General features: G+C 59.5%; 1 long non-coding RNA gene across 1 annotated transcript; it reads left to right on the top strand.

Moving 5' to 3' along the window:
* The first annotated feature begins 842 nt into the window (after positions 1-842).
* LOC144953311 (uncharacterized) lies at positions 843-11,468 on the top strand. The gene is made up of 6 exons (XR_013640796.1): positions 843-867; positions 899-976; positions 3,995-4,029; positions 7,192-7,255; positions 9,518-9,948; positions 11,323-11,468. It is a non-coding gene; the product is annotated as an uncharacterized LOC144953311 (long non-coding RNA).
* The last annotated feature ends 194 nt before the right edge of the window (positions 11,469-11,662 follow it).

Raw genomic sequence — 11,662 nt, 5'->3', positions numbered from 1 at the left:
CTCACCACCACCACGCTCACCACCACCACCACGCTCACCACGCTCACCACCACGCTCACCACCACGCTCACCACCAACACGCTCACCACCACCACCGCGCTCACCACCCGCTCACCACCACCACGCTCACCACCACGCTCACCACCAACACGCTCACCACTAGCACACTCACCACCACCACCACGCTCACCACTAGCACACTCACCACTAGCACACTCACCACTAGCACACTCACCAACATGGTCACCACCACCACGCTTACCACCACCACCACGCTCACCGCCCCGCACCGCGCTCACCACCCGCTCACCACCACGCTCACCACCACCACGCTCACCACCACGCTCACCGCCCGCACCATGCTCACCACCACCACCACGCTCACCACCACCACGCTCACCACACCACCACCTCGCTCTGCTCCCCTTGCTCAGGAGGCTACCTGGGCCGTCTCTGTCTCTTCAGCAGAATCCTCCGCACAGCAGGCAGAGGGAGCCGGAGGGAAAGGAGTCCCGGCTAAAGGGGGTCCTGGTGAAGGGGTTCCGGCTAAAGGGGGTCTTGGAGGGGGTCCCGGAGGGGGTCCTGGTGAAGGGGTTCCAGCTAAAGGGGGTCCTGGAGGGGGTCCCAGAGGGGGTCCTGGTGAAGGGATTCCGGCTAAAGGGGGTCCTGGAGGGGCTCCTGGAGGGGGTCCTGGAGGGGGTCCCAGAGGGGGTCCCAGAGGGGGTCCTGGAGGGGGTTCTGGGGGTCCGATGGGGGTCCCGAGGAAGGAGGGGAAACTGGAGAAACCGCGGACGATACCGGGAGGTGGAGGTGGTGGTGGTGGTGGAGGTGGAGGTGGTGGTGGAGGTGGTGGTGGTGGTGGTGGAGGTGGTGGTGGAGGTGGTGGTGGTGGTGGAAGTGAGCGGTGGCGCCGCGGTTTGGTCCATGCTGACCACGGATGATGGCCACCCCTACTACTACAACAACATCAGCAGAGGTGGGTGAGTGGGTGAGTGAGTGGGTGGGTGGGTGAGTGGGTGGGTGGGTGGGTGAGTGGGTGAGTGAGTGGGTGGGTGGGTGAGTGGGTGAGTGAGTGAGTGGGTGGGTGAGTGGGTGAGTGAGTGAGTGAGTGGGTGGGTGGGTGGGTGAGTGGGTGGGTGGGTGGGTGAGTGGGTGGGTGGGTGAGTGAGTGGGTGGGTGGGTGGGTGAGTGGGTGGGTGGGTGGGTGGGTGAGTGGGTGGGTGGGTGGGTGGGTGAGTGGGTGGGTGGGTGGGTGGGTGGGTGGGTGGGTGGGTGAGTGGGTGGGTGGGTGGGTGAGTGAGTGGGTGAGTAGGCGAGTGAGTGGGTGGGTGGGCGGGTGAGTGGGTGGGTGGGCGGGTGGGTGAGTGGGTGGGTGGGTGGGTGAGTGGGTGGGTGAGTGAGTGGGTGAGTAGGCGAGTGAGTGGGTGGGTGAGTGAGTGAGTGAGTGAGTGGGTGGGTGAGTGAGTGGATGGGTGGGTGGGTGGGTGAGTGAGTGGGTGAGTGGGTGGGCGAGTGAGTGAGTGAGTGAGTGAGTGAGTGGGTGAGTAGGCGAGTGAGTGGGTGAGTGAGTGAGTGGGTGGGTGGGTGGGTGAGTGGATGGGTGGGTGGGTGGGTGAGTGAGTGAGTGGGTGAGTGGGTGGGTGGGTGGGTGAGTGGGTGAGTGAGTGGGTGGGTGGGTGAGTGGGTGAGTGAGTGAGTGGGTGGGTGAGTGGGTGGGTGGGTGGGTGGGTGAGTGGGTGGGTGGGTGAGTGGGTGGGTGGGTGGGTGGGTGAGTGGGTGGGTGAGTGAGTGGGTGGGTGGGTGGGTGGGTGGGTGAGTGGGTGGGTGGGTGGGTGGGTGAGTGGGTGGGTGAGTGGGTGGGTGGGTGGGTGAGTGGGGTGGGTGGGTGAGTGGGTGGGTGAGTGGGGGGGTGGGTGGGTGAGTGGGTGGGTGGGTGGGTGAGTGGGTGGGTGGGTGGGTGAGTGGGTGGGTGGGTGGGTGAGTGAGTGGGTGAGTAGGCGAGTGAGTGGGTGGGTGGGTGGGCGGGTGAGTGGGTGGGTGGGTGGGTGGGTGGGTGAGTGAGTGGGTGAGTAGGCGAGTGAGTGGGTGGGTGAGTGAGTGAGTGAGTGAGTGAGTGGGTGGGTGAGTGAGTGGATGGGTGGGTGGGTGGGTGGGTGAGTGAGTGGGTGAGTGGGTGGGCGAGTGAGTGAGTGAGTGGGTGAGTAGGCGAGTGAGTGAGTGAGTGAGTGAGTGAGTGGGTGGGTGGGTGAGTGAGTGGGTGGGTGGGTGGGTGAGTGGATGGGTGAGTGAGTGGGTGGGTGGGTGAGTGAGTGGGTGGGTGGGTGGGTGAGTGGATGGGTGGGTGGGTGGGTGAGTGAGTGAGTGGGTGAGTGGGTGGGTGGGTGAGTGACTGAGTGAGTGGGTGGGTGGGTGAGTGAGTGAGTGGGTGGGTGGGTGAGTGACTGAGTGAGTGGGTGGGGTGGGTGAGTGAGTGAGTGGGTGAGTGGGTGGGTGAGTGAGTGATGTGAGTGAGTGAGTGAGTGAGTGATGGTGGGGTGAGTGGGTGAGTGGGTGGGTGGGTGAGTGAGTGGTGAGTGGTGGGCGAGTGAGTGAGTGTGTGAGTGAGTGAGTGAGTGGGTGGGTGGGTGGTGGGTGGGTGGGTGGGTGAGTGAGTGGAGTGAGTGGGTGAGTGAGTGAGTGGTGTGAGTGAGTGAGTGAGTGAGTGAGTGGGTGAGTAGGTGAGTGAGTGGGTGAGTGGGTGGGTGGGTGAGTGGGTGGGTGAGTGGGTGGGTGGGTGATGTGGGGTGGTGGGTGAGTGGGGTGAGTGGGTGAGTGGGTGGGTGGGTGAGTTGGCGAGTGAGCGGGTGAGTGGGTGGGTGGGTGAGTGGGTGGGTGGGTGAGTGGGTGGGTGAGTGGGTGAGTGGGTTGGCGAGTGGGTGGGTGGGTGAGTGGGTGAGTAGGTGAGTGAGTGGGTGGGTGAGTTGGCGAGTGGGTGGGTGAGTGCATGGGTAAGTGGGGTAGGTGAGTGGGTGAGTAGGCGAGTGAGTGGGTGGGCGAGTGGGTGGGCGAGTGGGTGGATGAGTGAGTGGGTGAGTAGGCCAGTACGTGGGTGAGTGAGGGGGTTTATGAGTGTGTGGGCGAGTGAGTGGGTGAGTAGGCGAGTGGGCGGGTGAGTGGGTGAGTGAATGGGTGAGTGGGTGGGTGGGCGAGTGCGTGGGGCGAGTGGGTGCGTAGGCGAGTGAGTGGGTGGATGAGTGCATGGGGCGAGTGAGTGGGCGAGTAGGCGAGTGAGTGGGTGAGTGAGAGTGGGCGAGTGGGTGGGCGAATGAGTGGGTGAGTAGGCGAGTGGGTGGGTGGGTGGATGAGTGAATGGGCGAGTGAGTGGATGAGTAGGCGAGTGGGTGAGTAGGCGAGTGCGTGGGCGAGTGGGTGAGTAGGCCAGTGCGTGGGCGAGTGGGTGAGTGAGTGGGTGAGTGGGTGGGTGGGTGAGTGAGTGGGTGAGTGGGTGAGTAGGCGAGTGGGTGGGTGAGTGGGTGGGTGGGTGGGTGAGTGAGTGGGTGAGTAGGCGAGTGAGTGCGTGGGTGAGTGGGTGGGTGGGTGAGTGAGTGAGTGGGTGAGTGGGTGAGTGAGTGAGTGAGTGGGTGAGTGCGTGGGTGAGTGGGTGGGTGGGTGGGTGGGTGGGTGAGTGAGTGGGTGAGTGGGTGAGTGAGTGGGTGAGTGGGTGAGTGAGTGAGTGGGTGAGTGGGTGAGTGGGTGAGTGAGTGGGTGAGTGCGTGGGTGAGTGGGTGGGTGGGTGAGTGGGTGAGTGGGTGAGTGGGTGAGTGAGTGAGTGGGTGAGTGGGTGAATGAGTGAGTGAGTGAGTGGGTGAGTGCGTGGGTGAGTGGGTGGGTGGGTGAGTGAGTGAGTGAGTGGGTGAGTGAGTGAGTGAGTGAGTGCGTGGGTGAGTTGGTGGGTGATTTGTTGAGTCTTGACTTTGCTCTCCTGAGTCTGATTGTTGTTGTTGTGGTGGTGCAGAAGTGCAGTGGGAACAACCACAAGGATTTGACTTGGTAACTCACTCACCCACTCACTCACTCACCCACTCACTCGCTCACCCGCTCACCCACTCACTCACCCACTCACCCACTCACTCACTCACCCACTCACTCACCCACTCACTCGCTCACCCGCTCACCCACTCACTCACCCACTCACCCACTCACTCACCCACTCACTCACTCACCCACTCACTCACTCACTCACCCACTCACTCACTCACCCGCTCACCCACCCACTCACCCACTCACTCACCCACTCACTCACTCACTCATCCACTCACTCACCCACCCACCCACTCACTCACCCACTCACCCACTCACTCACTCACCCACTCATCCACTCACTCACCCACTCACTCACCCACTCATCCACTCACTCACCCACCCACCCACTCACTCACCCACTCACTCACCCGCTCACCCACTCACTCACCCACTCACTCACCCACTCATCCACTCACCCACTCACCCACTTACTCACTCACCCACTCACTCACTCACCCGCTCACCCACCCACTCACTCACCCGCTCACCCACTCACTCACCCACTCACCCACCCACTCACCCACTCACTCACTCACCCACCCACTCACTCACCCACTCACTCACTCACTCACTCACTCACTCACCCACCCACTCACCCACCCACTCACTCACCCACTCACCCACTCATCCACTCACTCACCCACTCACTCACTCACCCACTCATCCACTCACTCACCCACCCACCCACTCACTCACCCACTCACTCACCCGCTCACCCACTCACTCACCCACTCACTCACCCACTCATCCACTCACCCACTCACCCACTTACTCACTCACCCACTCACTCACTCACCCGCTCACCCACCCACTCACTCACCCGCTCACCCACTCACTCACCCACTCACTCACCCACCCACTCACCCACTCACCCACCCACTCATCCACTCACTCACTCACTCACCCGCTCACCCACTCACTCACCCATTCACTCACTCACCCACCCACTCACTGACCGACTCACCCACTCACTCACCCACTCACTCACCCACTCACCCACCCACCCACTCACCCACTCACTCACTCACCAACCCACTCACCCACCCACTCACCCACTCACTCATCCACTCACTCGCTCACCCACCTACTCACTCACCCGCTCACCCACTCACCCACCCACTCATCCACTCACTCACTCACCCGCTCACCCACTCACTCACCCATTCACTCACTCACCCACCCACTCACTGACCGACTCACCCACTCACTCACCCACTCACTCACCCACTCACTCACCCACTCACTCACCCGCTCACTCACCTAAACGAGTAGCTGGTGTAGTAGCGGTGGTGTAGTAGAGCGAACATCGCTAGCACTGGGGGAGAGACAAAGGCGGCCGGGCGTGGTGGTGCTGGCCACCCCCCCCCCCCTCTGTGTGTGTAGCCACAGTGCCGGTAGCCTTCATAGGCAGCGCTGCTGCTGCTACTTACAGCACTTGCCCCTGCAGCCTGCTAGAGGCTACACGGGGGACCTTTGGCTGTGTTTGCCTTCAGAGGTGCTACTCGCTAACAGCACTTGCCCCTACAGCCTGCTAGAGGCTACACGGGGGACCTTTGGCTGTGTGCGTCACTGTGTGTGTCACTGTGTATGTCACACTATGTGTGTCACTGTGTATGTCACTGTGTGTGTGTGTCACTGTGTGTGTGTCACTGTGTGTGTCACTGTGTGTGTGTCACTGTGTGTGTCACTGTGTGTGTTCTGTGCGTGTCACTGTGTGTGTGTCACTGTGTGTGTGTCACTGTGTGTGTGTGTCACTGTGTGTGTCACTGTGTGTGTGTGTCACTGTGTGGGTGTGTCACTGTGTGTGTGTCACTGTGTGTGTGTGTCACTGTGTGTGTCACTGTGTGTGTGTGTCACTGTGTGGGTGTGTCACTGTGTGTGTCACTGTGTGTGTTCTGTGCGTGTCACTGTGTGTGTGTCACTGTGTGTGTGTCACTGTGTGTGTGTGTCACTGTGTATGTCACTGTGTGTGTGTGTCACTGTGTGTGTGTCACTGTGTGTGTTCTGTGCGTGTCACTGTGTGTGTCACTGTGCGTGTGTGTCACTGTGTGTGTGTCACTGTGTGTGTTCTGTGCGTGTCACTGTGTGTGTGTGTGTCACTGTGTGTGTCACACTATGTGTGTCACTGTGTATGTCACTGTGTGTGTCACTGTGTGTGTCTGTCACTGTGTGTGTGTCACTGTGTGTGTGTCACTGTGTGTGTTCTGTGCGTGTCACTGTGCGTGTCACTGTGCGTGTGTGTCACTGTGTGTGTCACTGTGTGTGTCTGTCACTGTGTGTGTGTCACTGTGTGTGTGTCACTGTGTGTGTTCTGTGCGTGTCACTGTGCGTGTCACTGTGTGTGTGTGTCACTGTGTGTGTCACTGTGTGTGTCACTGTGTGTGTCACTGTGCGTGTGTGTCACTGTGTGTGTGTCACTGTGTGTGTTCTGTGCGTGTCACTGTGTGTGTGTGTGTCACTGTGTGTGTCACACTATGTGTGTCACTGTGTATGTCACTGTGTGTGTCACTGTGTGTGTCTGTCACTGTGTGTGTGTCACTGTGTGCGTGTCACTGTGTGTGTCACTGTGTGTGTCACTGTGCGTCTCACTGTGCGTCTCACTGTGTGTCACTGTGTGTGTCACTGTGCGTGTCACTGTGTGTGTGTGTCACTGTGTGTGTCACTGTGTGTGTGTGTCACTGTGTGTGTGTGTGTCACTGGGTGTGTGTGTCACTGGGTGTGTGTCACTGTGTGTGTGTGTCACTGTGTTTGTGTGTCACTGTGTGTGTGTCACTGTGTGTGTGTGTCACTGTGTGTGTCACTGTGTGTGTCACTGTGTGTGTGTGTGTCACTGTGTGTGTCACTGTGTGTGTGTGTGTCACTGTGTGTGTCACTGTGCGTGTCACTGTGTGTGTGTCACTGTGTGTGTCACTGTGTGTGTCACTGTGTGTTCTGTGCGTGTCACTGTGCGTGTCACTGAGTGTGTGTGTCACTGTGTGTGTCACTGTGTGTGTCACTGTGTGTGTGTGTCACTGTGTGTGTGTGTCACTGTGTGTGTGTGTCACTGTGTGTGTGTGTCACTGTGTGTGTCACTGTGTGTGTGTCACTGTGTGTGTGTGTCACTGTGTGTGTCACTGTGTGTGTGTACAGGGAGGCTGGGTGGAGACTGTGACTGATGAGGGACACACTTACTACTACAACACGGCAACAGGCGGTAACACACACACCTACACACACCTACACACACCTACACACACATACACACACACAATTACACACACCTACACACACACCTACACACACACCTACACACACCTACACACACCTACACACACCTACACACACACATACACACACACCTACACACACACACACCTACACACACCTACACACACCTACACACACCTACACACACCTACACACACACATACACACACACCTACACACACACACACCTACACACACACCTACACACACACACACCTATACACACAATTACACACACACCTACACACACACCTACACACACCTACACACACCTACACACAGCTACACACACACATACACACACACCTACACACACACCTACACACACCTACACACACCTACACACCTACACACACAATTACACACACCTACACACACCTACACACACCTACACACACCTACACACACACATACACACACACCTACACACACACCTACACACACACCTACACACACCTACACACACCTACACACACACATACACACACACCTACACACACACACACCTACACACACAATTACACACCTACACACACACATACACACACACCTACACACACACCTACACACACCTACAACAACCACCGCCATTCGCCACTAAGTGGCGGTGACGTCACCACGACGCTTGTGCCAGGCCATGTGCACCTTGAGGCTGCCACGTGAAGTGTCGAACGCCCGCTGGCAGGAGGTCACGGGGCAGACCCAGCAGGTGCCACGGGTCGACTGACTGAGATGACCGAGATGACTGGCTGATGCACCACCTGTGCCCCCTACTGTGCCAACTTGCTGTGCTTTAGCCACCCGGCGCCCCGCTCGTTGTTGTGAGCGTCGCTCCTCAGCCCTCCGTTGTTGTTGGAGGGCGACTGACCGAGATGACCGAGATGACTGGCTGATGCACCACCTGTGCCCCCTACTGTGCCAACTCGCTGTGGTTTAGCCACCCGGCGCTCCGCTCGTTGTTGTGAGCGTCGCTCCTCCGCCCTCCGTTGTTGTCGGTCATAAGCACATTGCCCAGGTATGGGAAACTCTCCACTCTCTCCACAACTGCCCCATCACCGATTGGGAGTTGTGGGGGTGGAGTGTCCGATGGTACAAAATACCCAGGCAGGTGCTTAGTTTTGGTGGGGCTGATGGTAAGGCCCCACCTCTTAGTGGCACGCTCCAGTCTCAGCAGCAGCGTCTCCAACTCCTCCTCTGAATGAGCAGCTATTACCAAATCATCGGCATACATAACGTGGTTGACCAATAGGGAGCCATCCCTTGATCGCACCCGGGGCGTCGATCAGCCTCCCATTATATCTGTACCAGATGGAAATTCCCCCGGTACAGCTATTGAAGGCTTCACGAACTACGCAGTCGAAATAGATGTTAAATAATGTGGGAGCCAGAGGACATCCCTGTCGCACCCCAAGGTGTACAGGGAATGGCTCCGACTCCCGGCCACGTAGTTTTACCCGGGCGCGCTCACCATCATGAAGGTCCTTAATGATCGTGAGCAGAGGGTCAGGGACTCCGAAAGCACGAAGAACAACCCAGAGCCCAGACACACGCTCACCTATCTCTGCGTGTCTCTCCATGTGTCTCTGTGTCTCTCCCCGTGTCTCCCCGCGTCTCCCCGTGTCTTCCCGTGTCTCCCCGTGTCTTCCCGTGTCTCCCCGTGTCTCCCCGTGTCTCCCCGCGTCTCTGTGTCTCTCCCCGTGTCTTCCCGTGTCTCCCCGTGTCTCCCCGCGTCTCCCCGCGTCTCTGTGTCTCTCCCCGTGTCTCCCCGTGTCTCTGCGTGTCTCCCCGTGTCTCCCCGCGTCTCCCCGCGTCTCCCCATGTCTCCCCGTGTCTCCCCGTGTCTCCCCGTGTCTCCCCGTGTCTCCCCGCGTCTCCCCGCGTCTCCCCGCGTCTCCCCGCGTCTCCCCGCGTCTCTTTCCCGTGTCTCTCTGTGTCTCCCCGTGTCTCTCCGTGTCTCCCCGCGTCTCTCCCCATGTCTCTCTGTGTCTCCCCGTGTCTCTCTGTGTCTCTCTCCGTGTCTCTCCGTGTCTCTGTCTCTCTCCGTGTCTCTCTGTGTCTCCCCGCGTCTCTCTCTGTGTCTCTCCGTGTCTCTCCGTGTCTCCCCGTGTCTCCCCGCGTCTCCTCATGTCTCTGTCTCTCCGTGTGTCCCCATGTCTCTGTGTCTCTCTGCGTCTCTCCGTGTCTGTCTCCCCGCGTCTCCCCGCGTCAGAGTCTCGGTGGGAGCGTCCGCGTGATTATGCGGAGACACCGGGAGGTTCGACGGAGGAGACACCGGCGGACACAACAGAGACAAGGGGAGACGCAACGGAGACACGGGGGGCGACAACAGAGACACGGGGAGACACGGAGAAGACACGGGGAGACACAACAGAGATGCCGGGAGACACAACAGAGACACGGGGAGACACAACAGAGACACGGGGAGACACAACAGAGACACGGGGAGACCCGGAGGAGACTTCGCCGGGAGACAAGGCGGAGACACGGGGAGACACAACAGAGACACGGGGAGACACAACAGAGACGCGGGGAGACAAGGCGGAGACACGGGGAGACCCGGAGGAGACTTCGCCGGGAGACACGGCGGAGACGAAGCCGGGAGACAAAGACCGGCCTGGCAAGGCAAGGATACTCTTCAGGGTAAGGAGAGTTTTGGCTGAACGGACCTAGAGGAGGAACGGTGATGAGCGTGTGTGTTGTTTTGTTGTAAGTTGGTGGCGGCGGTGGTGGTGGTGCTGTGTGTGTTGTCGTGGGCAGTGCTGTGGGGGGGAGGGCCAATGCCCATTGGCCCTCTCCCCTCATGGCGTCTGTGACCACCACGGCGGCTAAACGGGGGCTCTGGATGGGTGCTAGGGGCTGGTAACCTCTCCACCTTCAATTCATTACCACGAAACCACGACTCAAATATGTAACTAATAAGCTTGTGCCGGAGGCCCCGGGGGGACAGGCGTCTACGACGTCTCCTGGCCAAACCCCAATTGGCGGAGCCAGGAGATTGAATCTTCACCCTCGGAGCTCCTCCAGAAACAACGAAAAGCCACTTCGTGTGGCCACGTGGAATGTCCGCACGCTCACTGCGGAGGAGAGGCTGCCACTCCTCTGTCGGGAGCTGGACCGGTACCGCCTGGATACGTACACAAAAAAGATCCCCCGTGTAGCCTTAACAGACTGTAGGGGCAAGTGCTGTTAGCGAGCACCTATGAAGGCTGGCAAGGCACACGAGGGGGGTGGGTGGCCAGCACCACACCCGGCCGCCTTTGTCTCCCCAGTGGCGATGTTTACACACCGCACCAGGTACTCATTTAAGGCTGAGTCGACCTAGGGGAGGCCCGGGACCGGTTCAGACAATCGTCACTGGTGTTGGCCGTGAGCGGGAATCGAACCCGGGTCGCCAGGTTCGTAGTGCAGCGCGCTAACCGCTGCACCACCGCTCCCCACAATACGTACACACATTCGTACGCACACACACATGTACACACATGCACACACATGTACGCACGCACACACACGTACGCACGCACACACACACGTACGCGCGCACACACACACGTACGCGCGCACACACGCATACACACGTACGCACACACACACACGTCCACACACGTACGCACACACACACACGTATGTACACATGCACACACGCGTACACACACACACACGCACGTACACACACGCATACACACGTACGCACACACGCGCACACACTCACACACACGCACACACATGCACACACGCACGTACGTACACACACGCATACACACGTACGCACACGCGCACACACGCACACACACGCACATACGTACACACACACACGTACGCACACACGTACGCACACACGTACGCACACACACGCACACACGTACGTACACACGCACACGTACACACGTACACACACACATGCACACACGCGCACACACGCACACACACACACACGTACACACACACACGCACACACACGTACGCACACGCACGCACGCACACCTGTCAATCACAACATCCCTCTCGCCCAATCAGAAACCGGCGTCGACGCAGGCCCCGCCCACCGCCGCCGCCCTGCCCACGGCCGACGAGGGCAGCCAATCGTGAGGCCTCGGAGGAGCCCCGCCCCCCCGGCCAAGCCGGCCAATCCGTACGGAGCGTGGGAGGAAGTGCGCAACGAGAAACCGTGAGCAGCGACGCGATTGGTTGAGGGGTTCAATGGTGGCTCACAGAGCCAGACTAAGGCTCCCCCCACAGGGTTCAGTGTTAATCACTGGGGGGGGGCTCACAGAGCCAGACTGAGGCTCCCCCCACAGGGTTTCAGTGTTAATCACTGGGGGGGCTCACAGAGCCAGGACTGAGGCTCACAGAGCAC

This window comes from Lampetra fluviatilis, chromosome 73, assembly GCF_964198595.1.
Source record: "Lampetra fluviatilis chromosome 73, kcLamFluv1.1, whole genome shotgun sequence".
Lineage (NCBI taxonomy): Eukaryota > Metazoa > Chordata > Hyperoartia > Petromyzontiformes > Petromyzontidae > Lampetra > Lampetra fluviatilis.
The sequence above is the reverse complement of the archived record's forward strand: the minus strand, read 5'-3'. Positions and strand labels throughout refer to the sequence as shown.